The following is a 13796-nucleotide window of genomic DNA, read 5'->3' as shown; positions in this document are numbered from 1 at the left end:
GTATCATCTTATTCTTGAGCTTTAATTCCTTTAATGGGGCTTGGCCACGCCTCCTGGATTGACTTGCTAATGCAAAGTGTATCTAAACACTCAACACACACAAATCATTTGGACCCAACATAGTATGGGGAAATTGAAGGAATGCTGGTCCCACTTGTGAATAGTTTTCCTTTACCTTCTGGATGTCAGAATCAAAATAAGCTTCTTTGGGGAGTAATACATGGCTGATTGGCAAAGAGTAGCTGTCCACTTGAGGGTCATAAATCTTGGTGTCTAATTGCCAAACAAACAATATCTATGTACAAGCAATTTAGAATTAGCTATGGGAGTTGGGATATGAAAGAAGGAAGCTATGGTTTTCCTGGAAATTTTTCAAAAATTCACGATATTGAATATAGCATAAAAGCCACTTCACTTCCATTACTCTGGATAATTTCTTGTTGGTTCAGCCCTATTTCACAAGTTCTTACCTTGATATTAATTCACAGTGACCATTTGTAGCAGGTGAACACAGACTTCTGGTAGGCAGGATGGTAATGGGGATCGTGTCAAACCTTTCTTGTGGCTGACATCTAAAAACAGATGAGAGGGCCTGCCTGCATCCAACAGGATGGCGGACGGTGCTCGCAGAGCCCCCGCCATTCACCCCCACACAGTGGCAAGAGACCTGAACCCTGGGTCCATCTGTGTTTGTTTGGATTGCACGTGCCCCTCCAGAAAGTGAATTCAAGGAGGGATACCCAAGAATGATGGCTAACCCAGCCCATCCATCGCCATCCTCTTGCTCTGCTGCTAATGAAAACTGCCGCTGATGGCTACCCTGGCAGCCTCCGGGACATCGCAGAGGGAAAAAGCCACCGAAAACGAAGGAGTCAGTTTGATCTACAGTGTAATTACAGCCTCGGCTGTGAGACAACACAAATTTGGCCCTATGCAGGCATATTTCTTTTTGTCCAGAAATTAATTTTCATATCAAAAAAGAAACCATTTAACTTCTGAAACCGAGTTGGGCAGGGGAGAATAAATGCCAAGGACGGCAACCCGAGGTCTGGGGTGTCAGCCTTGTCCTGGGCATTAATATTTCTGCTAGACTTTGAGGAGAACGAGAACTCCCCCTCGCCTCCCACCCTCGCCTCTCTCCGGGGCAGACATCAAGAATCAGATTCCAAGTGGAAGATATTTGTAGAAGCAGGGGTAGGAGAGGCGGAGGCACACAAAGAAGGAAAAGAAAAAGGGGAAAGGGAGCAGAGAGCATAGACATCATAAAACCCAGATCTATTAATCTTCCCCCCAGGATCAGGAAGACAGAAGTAAAATGATGTTTGATGCTTTTTTCCCGAGCTCTGGAGGGCAAATGAAATAACAAATAAGAAAATGCTGAAAAATCAACACAGTTTATCCCAGATAAAAATAGAGGTACAGTAAAACAAATAGCATGAATGGTTTCTCTTCCACTGACAAGTGGAGCAGAACGAACATGCTTACTGAGCTTCAGAATAAAGGTTCTCCTTGATCTCTGATGTCTGTGGCCCAGACTGGGGGTGAGACTTTTAAGACAGAGAGGTGAGATCCACCGATCCTGCGGAGCTCCTGTGGTATGCCCCTCCCCTTCCCACTCACTTAAAATCCTTCCAACCACATTGTTTCCTTCCTTAGCCCTTACTGCCCGGAGTGGTGGGGCTCTGCTCCTGTGACCAATTGTCCCCTCTTAAAGGAGTTACCTTGCGGGGGGATGCCTTACTCAATGCCAGATAGATCCAAATCCAATCAGTGTTGATTCTCTTCCTCTTTTGACACTTAGCCTGACAACCGGACATCCAGAAGAGGTAGCTTTCTAAAAAAAAATGTATAGCTATCATGCATCTGAAGAAACAGATAGATTTGAAGCTCCCTGAGGAGAGTCACTATGTTTGGGGACTTTATAATGACACTGGTTCCTGCATAGGACTCCTCCGTTAATAATGGCTTCTTTTTAGAGTAAACACATGTCACAATTCTACATGAGAATGTCCGGGATCGGCACCAAATTCTCAACTCAGATGGACAAACCTCCTTCCAGGATAGAAACAGGGATGACAATGATCTCCTCATTCATCCTTCCCCTCCTACTCCCTTCTTCTCCCCTTATGCCACCCTAAGAGAAGTCAGGGAAATGTTCGCACTATTTTAACAAAATTGAGTTAAGGTAATCATCTACCTCTCTTTCTCTCCTTTATTGTGTCCTCAGCTGCCTTGCCAGGGAGTGAGAGGTTTTTGGCAGATATGGAATGTGTCTCAGGAACTGACAGAACACCGTTTCGGAGCCATCTCCAGGTGATAAAGTGTCAAATGAGATGGAACTGAAAGTGAAATCCATTTGAGGAGGCAGGCGAGCCTGGGGTGATTGATGTGAGGAGGAGAGAGGGAGCGGGGTGAAGCGGGGCCACCCTGCCCCTTGCTCTGCGGGCCAGAGTCGTTATAAGTAGAGACGAGTGTGTGGCTCAGACAGACGATGAAGTTTTCAGAGTCACCTAATAGACTGTATCCGCTCAGTGCTTTTGAACTTGTGAGTAGAATAGGCCCGGCAGGCAGGTAAAGGTAGGTATGTGTCTGTAACGGGGAGAGGTAACTATTTTCATGGCATTTGGATACAAAGGAGGTAACTATTTTCATGGCATCATGGATACAAAGGAGGCTGGGGATGTGGAAATAATGAATCTAGGACGGGCTTTATGTGGTTCTAGATGTTCAGCATCCATTGAGGTATATGACCTTGGACAAGTCACCTTTCTCAGCTCTGAGTTTCTCATCTTTGAAATAACGGAAATAATGTCAGAGTTGGGAGGAACAGCTTGCCCAATGACCTTCATTTTTTTTTTTTATATGAGAAAACTAAGTCATGGAGAGGAGTGATTTGTGGAGAATCACACTACTTTTAGAATTTATACACAGAAGTGGCTCAAGAATACTCAAGGATATTTATCTCACAAATGAACACCTAAGGAGTTTCCAAGGAGTTTCCAAGGTCTCAGACTCCCACTCCAGTGTTCTTCCCCGCTATACGTATGTATGGCCCAGCAACACTGATCTTTGTTATAAAATTAACAGAAGGAGCTACAGCTTACATTGCAAGAAAGCACCCAAAGAAACAGCTAGGCATGTAAACATAGGCAACAATGTCATGTCTATTAAAGGTGAAGTTCAGTAATATATTCTTTGTTCATTGGCAAACACCTTGTCAAGGTATACATGAAACAAAACTTGTCTGTCCTAGCTGTTTCCTTTTTTTTTTTCTTCTTCTGCACCTGACTTCATTCCGGGCAGTAAAATTCCATCCCCTGCAATTTTTAATACCTATATGCTTCAACAAAATGACTGTCACATTGGGGCACCTGGGTGGCTCAGTCATTAAGCGTCTGCCTTCAGCTCAGGTCATGATCCCAGGGTCCTGGGATGGAGCCCCACATCAGGCTCCCTGCTCAGCGGGAAGCTTACTTCTACCTCTCCCACTCCCCCTGCTTGTGTTCCCTCTCTCACTGTCTCTCTCTCCCTCTCTCTCTCTGTCAAATAAATAAATAAAATCTTAAAAAAAATGACTGTCACATTACTCTGGTATAGGTTTTGTATAGAAATAGCCATTTTACTTGGCTTTTCTCACAAGTTGTATGTCAGAATATTACATCCATTTTTCAGATGGAGAAACTGAGGTCAAAACTGACAAGGGTGCACAAAACATGTGAGAAATGCTCCACAAAGTATTCTGTAGGATCTGGACAGCTGTGAAAAGTGGCTGGGAGTTTTGCCAGCATCTGGCCAGAGCGGAAATATTCTTCAGTGTGCTTCTAATAATGAAAGAGTTTTCTTTTCCTCCTCTTTTTCCCCTTGCAGCACATTTTTGGCAGGATCAGCTAAATAAGTGTTATATAATCTAGCACCTCTTGAGACCTCCGTGGCAAAAAGGCCATTGAGTAAGAAGAGAATTTTCAAGTTCTCAGGAAGGATTTTGTCACATATTCCTAGTTGATCTTATTAGCACCTGTCACAGTGAAGTTAGCACCTTGGTTATGTTTTCTTGGCTTTTTCAGTATTTGTCATCTCGTTGCTATTGTTCTTGGTATTATTTTAATTATTCTTCTTTCTTTTTATTGGATTTTAATTTTCTGAATAGCCCCTGGGTGATGGTGGAGAAATAATAAAAAGAAGTATAATAATAATGATTGTGAATAGTAGCACAGGGGGATTTAGTGCTGCTGGTGTTACTGATATTGTTATTTGGATAATTAATAATGATACTAACAGTGGCAATAATGATTAGTTTTTATCTGGGAAGCACACTGCATTTTAGAGAAATATAACTTGTGCACACTCACACATCTTGGGATAAAGCAAAGGGGAAGAGCCTAGTTATTAATAAAGTCACTACCCTAAAGTAAGAAAGAACAGGGCAATATAAGTACAAGGAATAGTTGGGAATCACTTACATGAATGGCACAATCAGGGACAAAAGTTAAAATTCTTAACTCTATGTCTTGTGAATGATGAGGTTTGCTCCTTTAGGATGGGGCCCTGTCTCATTCACTCCTGGGTCCCTCTACCTAGCTCACCACCAAACATTTATTTGGCCCACAATATATGCTTGCTGGAAAGATGGAAGGCAGAAAGGCGTGCAAGTAGGGAGGAAGGAAGGGAGGACTCACTAAAGTAGAAAAGTGTAAATCAAAGTCAGAAAGGAACACGGGGGAATGTGCTGGATCCTTGAGTGGGCCTTATCACGTATTCCAACTACATTACAATGGTAATGGCTATTCAGCCACTCCAAAACCAGGGTCACTTCTAGAGCGACCATTACAAGGACAAGCCTTAATTCACCCAGGAAGTCAGCTCTGAGCTGGAGGATAAGGTGGTAGAATTATGGTTGGGAAGTTATTGATGAATAGGCTTGTCCCCATCTTCCTTTGCCTCCTTCCCTGCACTGCCCCATTGAAGGGTCCCTTTGTTGTCACATATGTCTATGCCTGGCAGGAGTCTGCCACCAGTTACTATTTTAAGCATACTTTCAATTATCAATAAGTTATTACAAGAAACTATCTATTGGTGTGGACAAAAAAATATGAACAGTGATGCTTTTAGAACATTATTCCTAATACCAGATGAGTGGAAATTATCTTAATGATCAACAACGTGGGGATATTAAGTCCATTACGGCATATCCATATGATGGATTACTATGCAGCTTTTAAAGTGACATTCTAGAGCAATTTTAATGGCATGAGAAAAAATGATGATGTTAAGCAGGGAAAAAAGCCAGGAAAGAAAAGTAGAGGCAAGGAACTTATTAGTGGAGCAATGAAAGAAGATGTTGGACTAGCCAATTATAATGTGCCTTGAATGCTGTTCTGAGGAGATTTGAGTTTAATTCATGGAGTTGGGGAAACAGCCACATTTCTACATAGGAGGGTAACAGCTGCAAGCTGATGGAGGGGAATTTTTTTTCATTAAAGCAAGACTTTAATATTTGTTTAATAGTACTGTCATCAGGCCAATGCTCTAAATTAATAAATGATTATCACAGCAATATTGTTAATGTAAAACATTATATTATACCAACAGAATCAATCAAAGAAGAAACTGAAGCTATCACTGGGGACACATGACTGAAGCCCATGAGACCGTAACTTTCCCACATATATGTTAGTTTGCAAGATAAGTGAATATTATTAATTGATTTGAATCCACTCAGAGGGTGCTGCTCTTTAATCAAAATAGAAATTATAGCTAATATTTTTTTGCCCCACTCTGTCTTCTATAAGCAATCAGTCTTCTAATGTCTGTGTGTTCTTCAGAAAATTTAGATGTGATTCCTTTCTGAACTCTGTTTCTGATATTGGTATGTATGTATACATGACAGTATAGCCATTTTTTTTTCATAGATATGTATATATAAAATCATATTATTAAAAGTTTAAAAATACATATATGCATATGGAAAAATGCATGTCATCTATAGATCTTGACCATGTATCCTGGAGAAAAGAAAATGTCTGCACAAGCAGACTTCACCAAGAACTACTTCAGTGCCCTCTAAGAATACATAAAACTAACACTACAAACACTGGAATACTGGAATGGAAAGACATGGCACCAGGCCTGAGATGATGAAACTTTGTGGAAACAAAAAGACTTATGAAAATCAGAAGTATGGGAACATTTCGTCAAAATTACAAGTGTTGGCAAACATGTGGAGCAACAGGAACCCTCTTACACTGTTGATGGGAATGCAAACTGGTGCAGCCACTGTGAAAAGCAGTATGGAGCTTCCTCAAAAAATTAAAAATAAAAATACCATGTGATCCAGTAATTCCACTACTGGATATGTACCCAAAGAAAACAAAAACACTAAATCAAGAAAAGATATGTATGCATCCTTATGTTTATTTCAATGTTATTTACAATAGCCAAGATATGGAAGCAGCCCAAGTGTCCATCCATAGATGGATAAAGAAAAAAGACCCAGGAGAATCAAAATCAGGGGGGTATTTCATCAAAATTACAATTGATTTAGATTGCCTTAAAATTTGCTCTTCTGAAATCTCACACTGAGAAAGTTAGTTGTTCAATTTGACATGGTCAACTCTGTGTTTAGGGAAAAAAACAACCCTGATGGTCCTGGGAAAACAAGAGGGATTAGGCGGTGGAGGGTCGGAAGCAGAACACAGAGACATGGTAAGGGCCCAAACGAACCAATGAGGGGGGAATAGAAAGAAGGTGATGAAGTCTAGAGATTTCCCAGGATCCAATGGACAGGAGAAAGGGCCAGTTACAGAGAGAGTAGGAAGGAGGAGACAAGTGGCTATTTACAAAGACTCGGAAGTGTCCAGATTGAACAACTGGGTTAATAAATAACAAATTGGGTTAATAAATAACAGAATGCAAGATGGATTTTGTGTTTCTATTGTTCTAAGAACTTGCTAGAGCTTATCTTATGAATTCTCATGACAGCCCTATGATATGGGTTCTTTAATTATGCTCATTTACAGATGAATGGATGGAGGCCTAAAGAATTTAAGTAAAATATGTCCAATATTACCCATTTAAGAAGTGGTGGGGATAGCTGAATATGGAAGTGCCTGGCTTCCTAAACAATATGCTATAGCACACACAATAGGACATCAGATGGACAAGCATTTGTGCAGATAGAGACCCTGGGGTGGAGAGAGGTTTTCAGAGGAAGCACCAAGGCAGAATAGATGCCAACAACAGCCACCATAACCAGCCCATGAAACATTTTTCAGAGAACAGGAATTTATCTCTGAGACTATGTTGAGCAGGCCCTGGCCCCTTTTAAGGCATTTTGGTGAACTTAATCATGGGGTCCTGCCAGCCAGCTGCCTGCCTGTTGGTGAATTTCTTCAAGGAAGCTTTGCAGCCAACATTCAACGCCAATTGTGTTCTGATTGCTTCCACTAAATCAAGAAGAAAATTGAAAAAATTGACATACACATGCAAAAACATGTGTGGAAGTCTGGAAAGGTGATGATTGGTGCCCCAAGCTATGACCTTTATTTTAGATCAATGGACCCCAGTGAGCATCAGTTATGTTTGAAGCTGCACAAAATGAACTGAAATAAGAGGGATAAATACGAATGGTTAAAGGCCTTTTCTAGAGGAATTTGGAGTTGTCTAAATATCATATTTAAAAAAACACTCTGATACCAGACAGAAATGGAAGATAAGCATCAAAACTAAGCACTGACCTACCCAACCAGACTGAGTTATTTTAAGCCACATGACAACCAGGAGCTGATCTACATATCTTTGATCTAAAGAAACCAGGTGAGCATAAAGTAGAGAAAGATCCACAGTTCTTATGGTTTTCCTTTGAGTCCTCTAAAATAAAACAAAATTAGGGTCTAGAGATTTAACATGAAGGAACAGAGTGAGAACACAAATTTGGGGGATGGGTTGTGGGCCAACAATCACGCGTTCCATTAAATTATGATTTTTTTCTTGGCTTAGAAATTATAAGGGGAAAAATTCTACATTCTGATTTGTAAAGTATTTCATAGCTTAAATAAAATAAAACAAAACAAACCAACAAACAACTTAACAGTCTGATGTAATAAGGTCTGGGTAATAATACCCCCCCTCACTTGGGTGAGAGCTTACTGACCGGGTTCTGGAACTGGCGATGCTCTTGCTGGGGACTGTTTTCTTTCAGAGAGAAACCGGGCAGTTTGCTGATTCTAATAGAATTCCTGGAAACTTAAGTTTTGTTCTCAAAGAGACACCTTACATCCATTCCTGCCGTCGGCAGATCCTTTTCTTTCCTCTTCCCTTCCCCCCTTTTACTCTCCCTTTGAGTGCGGATATTTCTTGGGGCTCAGGGGTTCCCTGCTCTTCTTTTCCTCCTTGAACTCATGCCTCTTCATGACTTCAGCAGTCACCCATGTAATGATTAGTAGGAGGATTCTAACTCCAGTCCCTTTTGCTCACCCATTTGCCTATGTCTTTACAAGGCATATGTTACCCCTGGACAACTTTATTTAGATTTACTATTTTCACCCCAATGAATCACGTTAAAAACAAATGAGGTGAAGATATACAAATGGACAACAAGCATATGGAAAGATGCTCAACATCGTTAGGGAAAAGGAAATCAAATCACAGGATAGCACTTCACACCTACTAGGGTGGCTATAATCAAAACGAAGGCAATGACAAGTCTTGGCAAAGATGTGGGGAAATTGGAAACCTCATACGTTGCTGCTAAGAAAACAAGATGGTGAAGTCACTTTGGTGAACAGTTTGGTAGTTCTTCAAAGTGTTAAACATAGAATTACCATATGAACCAGCCATTCCATTCCTAGCTACATATCCAAGAGAACTGAAGACATATGTCCACAAACAGCTTGTACATGAATGTCCGTAGCAGCATTATTAACGATAGCCAAAAGGTGAAGCTATTCCAGATTTCCCTCAAAATCCCTTATGAATAGAGAAATAACACATGGTATATCCACACAGTGGAACATTATTTAGCCATAAAAGGGAACAAACTGCTAATTCATGCTACAACATAACCGAATCTTGAAAACATCATGCTAAATGAAAGAAGTCAGACACAAAAGGTCACATATTAAATGATTCTATGTATGTATATTAAATGGCCAGAATAAACAAATCCATAAAGACAGAAAGGAGTTGGCTCTGGCTCCCAGGAGCGAGGAGGAAGGGATGTGGGATGTGATTGTTGATGAGTCTAAGGTTTCTTTTTGGTGTGGTAAAAAGTGTTCTGGAATTAGTGATTATTATGATTTGCACAACTTTGTGAATATACTACAACCCACTGAACTGTGTACTGTAAAAAGGTACACTTTATAGTATGTGAATTATATCTTAATTACAAGCAAACTGAACATTTTTGGTAAAGATTTCAACATCCCCTCTTCAAACATGACCCCCAAGTGCTTGAGTTCACCGGCACCCCCCATATTTATTGAATGTCCACTGTGTCCTGTGGCCCTAATAGCTAACACTTACCTGATCACTCAGCCCATTCCAACTGTTTTTTGATGTGCTTTACACATATTAGCTAATTTAATGTTCATAATGACCCCTCTGAGCACATGAAAACCTTGGGGCAGAGAAGTTATGCAATTGCCTGAGGTCACACTGCTTGTAAATGCCAGAGCCTTCCAGATTTCAAATCCATATTATAGTCTGACTCCTAAATTGATACTTTCTAGTATTCCACACTATTACCCAACCCTATACTACAGCACCCTACACCTTATTTCATTAGTTTCTGCTATCCTGTAGTGTGTACCTGGAGAGGGAGCCTAGCTGTGTGTTCTAGTGCTAAGTGGTTCTAGTTTTGTTACTACCATCACACTGCCTCTGCTCTAACTTTGGCAAAGTGATCTAAGAGGTGGCCCCTGCTCTTGTGGAGTGAATTTTCTAGTAAACATGTCCGTGAATACCTACAATACAGATGTAACAAGCAGTATATGCTGTGTTCTACAGAAGAGCAGAAACAGGGATGGCTTCCATGCAGGTGGTCTGAAGGACAGCAGCAGTAGTTGCTTGGAAACTGGGTTTGACCCAAGGGTTGCATTTCAACAGGTAGGCTGGACAGTGGGTGCAGGGAGCATGGACAGCCCTCACCTGGATCTTGCAGGAGCCTGAGCCTTTGGATGGCTATCCTGATTCCAGACACTCTCTAATCCACAGTCTATCTTACAGACTATTGCCAGCCTGATTTTCCTTCAGAGTTGTTTAAAACCTGTCTTCCTTAACAAAAACCTTCAATGGGTGCCTGGTTTCCTTTCATGCTAACGCTAAGCTCCTCTCCCTGGCATGTTGATATGCTGGCCCCTATAACTCCCCTAATTACAATGACTCCTTCTGCTGCACTTAGCTGATTTCGTGAGTTCACAAAAGAAGGAAAGTGGTCTCCATAGTTTGCTTCCCCCTTTTTTTTTGAAAGCATATGAAAAGCTAAATTTGTAACCGTCTTCTAGCAAAGCTTAGGATGTAAAAGCATGTGTTTTGTGTACTGGCTTCCCCTTAATTTCCAACTCTCATTTTAGTTCCCATCACTGTTTTTGAGCTATTTAAGATGTATTTCATCTTCCTCTATCATGTATGTAACTAGAAAGGAGAGGAAAAAATCAGGTGTTTTTGAAACAGGATACCCCAAGGGGCCCGCCTATTTTGTCTAAGAGAACCAAGCTTTTCTTACGAAAAGACCTTGCCGGACCCTCTAGGATAGTGAAGACAAAGCCCCTGAGGGTGTAGACTGGAGGCAAAGTGAGGACACAACAGAGCATCAAGGGGGACCCTATAACAGAACAAGAGGAATTTAGGAGTTGACCTGGTCACATGGCAATCAGCTTTGAGAGCAATGGGGATAGTGGATTCTCAGAGGAGCAAAGGGGGCCTTGTCACAGAGCACAAGGCCACAGCTTAAGAAGGATGGCCAGCAAGAAATTCCTAGCATCAGGGATGGCTGAGGAATTCTTAGGATGTTTGGTACTCAGTTTTCAGTTGCTTTTTTTTCCTGTGCTATGTAATCACCTGTGGACCTCACAAGCCTTCAGTAAGAGCCTGTCCCTCATGTAGCCCTGGGCCATGGGTGATTTGGGCAGTAGAGCACAGGGTTAGTGTCCCACAGAAGACAAGGAATGCCAAAAAGAGATGGAAGCCACAGAACCCAGGAGGGAGAGGGGCGGGGACGTAATGAGAGCTGTGTAGACCAAGGCTGACATTTATATGTGAGATCTCTCTCTTCATTTAAACATAATACAAGAAGAAGAACCTTGAAAAGAGGCACCAGGGAGACTAGAATTTACCAAAGATAAGGTCTGTAGATAATTATAACATTTTATTAACTGCCCTACATTCTTCCCAAAGGAGACAGAAGGGAAAAGAAAAAATACCACCACTTCGCATCCATTCACATAATCCCTCTTTTCTTGAAAGTTTCTCCCTCTCCCCTCTGTGTTATTCAGGGCCTAAAATCCAGACCTCCCCCAGGATGGAGCTTGTGCTGCTTTATCCTTCACTACTTCCTATTGTTCCTCTTAGAGCAGTTCTGGAATTGTGCTCCTTAGTACCAACAGCGGCAACGTCACTAGGAACTTGATAGTAATGCAAAACCTCAGTCCCTACACCACACCCATTGAATTCAGGGTTGGGATCCGGTAATGGGTGTGTTACCAAGCCCTCCAGGTGATTCTAATGCAATGCTAAAACTGGAGAACCAATACAGGGACCAGAGGCATCTTGTTGGAGTGGCAGGTCACATTTCTCTCCAGGACAATGCCATCCGACCGAGTCCCATCCCACTACTAGCAAAAAAAAAAAAAAAAAACCAAAAACCCACAAAGTATTTGTAATGGCCTTCCAGGTCCCACATGTACCTTGGTTGCATTTTTACCTACCTGACCTCATTTGTCCCACCTTTCACTATCCTGGCACTCACTTCTCTCCGGTCACTGAAGCCAGGCTTGCTTCTGCCTCAACACATTTATCGGGGCTTCTTCCTCTGCCTGGAACATTCTTCTAAGATGTCCCCATCACTCCGTTCCTCACCTCCTTCACATTATTTCTTCTGGGAAGCCTGCCCCAGTCACACTGTTTGTAATTAGATTCACCCCCACCATGGGAAGTACCCATTCCTGTTGTCCGGTTTATTTTCCGCATAGCATTTATCAGCATATAACATTGTGTATATTTCACTTCCTCAAGCTTTTTATTGTTTGTCTCATTCTGCTAGAATGTAAGCTCCAGGACAGCAGAGATTTTATTTCATGTTTTCTTATTTTGCTCATTAATATAGTCCTTGATGCATGTGGCGATGAGTATTCAATAAATGCTTGTTGAATGAGTGAATTTCACACCGATTTTCTGTCTTTTCATTGTTCATGGGCTACTCTACCCATTGTAGTCTTTGTGGCCAACTAGTTTGTCAGCTCCATTAAAACAGATAACACGTCCTAGATGTCAGTCTTCCCCACCAGCCTAGCGCCATGCTGAGAATTTAGAGAGCACAAGATGCTCCTTGATTATAGGTCTGACCACATTGTCCCACGGACTTGGGATTCAAGACAGAAAACCCATGCAATGCCCCGTAAACATCTGGAGCTCTCTCTCTGCCACTCCCTCCAACACACAGTCTGAAGTTCCAAGCCTGCCTCCTCTCCCTTGTCCAGCTATAATTTCCAGTCATTTCCCTTGACATGCAAAGAATCTACCTCTCACTGGCTGCTCTCTCCACCCCCAGGCTGTGCCTGCTCAGGCAGCCTCCATCTGTCCCTCACCCTAGTTCCAGCGACCCAGCATGACAGCCGAGATCTATAATTTATTAGTACCCTTCTGCTAGGCCTTTTCTTTCTTCCTTTTTCTCGGGCATCATTGGTACACAAGCCTTAGTCAGCACCATTAGAAGGGCTGCAGGTGTTTGAAAGACCCCCAAATGGAGGTAATCTGAATCAGGCATTGGGCTAAGATAAGCAATTTGAGATTCTGGAACACGCTGTGCAGAGAGAAAAAGTCTTTATTACTTTAAACAGTGTCCTGGAATCTCTTTATTACCCTTCTTATTTGCATTTGACTGAATGTGTAGTAAAATCACATTTTGTTCTTTGAAGAAACATGTATATTGATTGAGGCTAAGAGCCTCTGAGAGAGGGCCAGACAGCACGCATGAGTTGTCTACTCAAACCTCAGTAGGCAATATGTGTTTTTAATAATTATCTGGTAATTAACAGCTGTGATTCAAAGCCTTTCATTTGGAAAAAATAATAATAATTTTACTTCCTGGTGCCAGGAGCCAGATGGGCAGTCAAAAAGAGAAGCCTCCAGCTCTGTAGCAGACAAGTAGAGAAGGTGAGGTCCATGAGCTTCCTCCTCACCCTGCAGCTGGCACAACATCTGGACAGGAGAACAAAGCAACAGCACAGATACCTGGGCCCCCACCCTCCCAACACACATACTTACTGCTAATTACAGTATTGGTTTGTAATCCCTGCTATAAAAAAACTATAGTCCCTCCCTCTGCTTCCTTGTTCTAAATGACCTCTTTTAAAAGATCCACTGCCTGATAAATAATGTCAAACTGGGAAATTGTTTTGAAATATCATAACCATGAGTTTGTTATTTGGTTCAAAGAAATTGCATCGGCTTCGGGCTTTCCTGCTGCTCACTACCACCACCTCAGCCATCTCCCCATTCCCCTCCTGATCCTGGAACTTCAGAGTCAATGAAGAGCAAACTACCTTCCCAAAATCATGTGTTAGTAGCATAAATTCAATATC

At 41.8% G+C, this 13796-nt stretch overlaps 1 protein-coding gene across 4 annotated transcripts in view; it reads right to left on the bottom strand.

Moving 5' to 3' along the window:
• NTM (neurotrimin) overlaps positions 1 to 13796 on the bottom strand; it is a 948438-nt gene that overhangs the window by 586925 nt on the left and 347717 nt on the right. The window contains exon 1 of one of the 4 annotated variants that reach the window (XM_027580144.2): positions 1722 to 1740. The exons of the other annotated variants lie outside the window; for them this stretch is intronic. The gene's annotated coding sequence lies outside the window, so the exon portion shown is untranslated. Of the gene's footprint in view, positions 1 to 1721; positions 1741 to 13796 lie in introns of those variants that run through there. 4 annotated transcript variants of the gene reach the window in all.

This window comes from Zalophus californianus, chromosome 11 (assembly GCF_009762305.2).
Source record: "Zalophus californianus isolate mZalCal1 chromosome 11, mZalCal1.pri.v2, whole genome shotgun sequence".
Classification (NCBI taxonomy): domain Eukaryota; kingdom Metazoa; phylum Chordata; class Mammalia; order Carnivora; family Otariidae; genus Zalophus; species Zalophus californianus.
The sequence above is the reverse complement of the archived record's forward strand: the minus strand, read 5'-3'. Positions and strand labels throughout refer to the sequence as shown.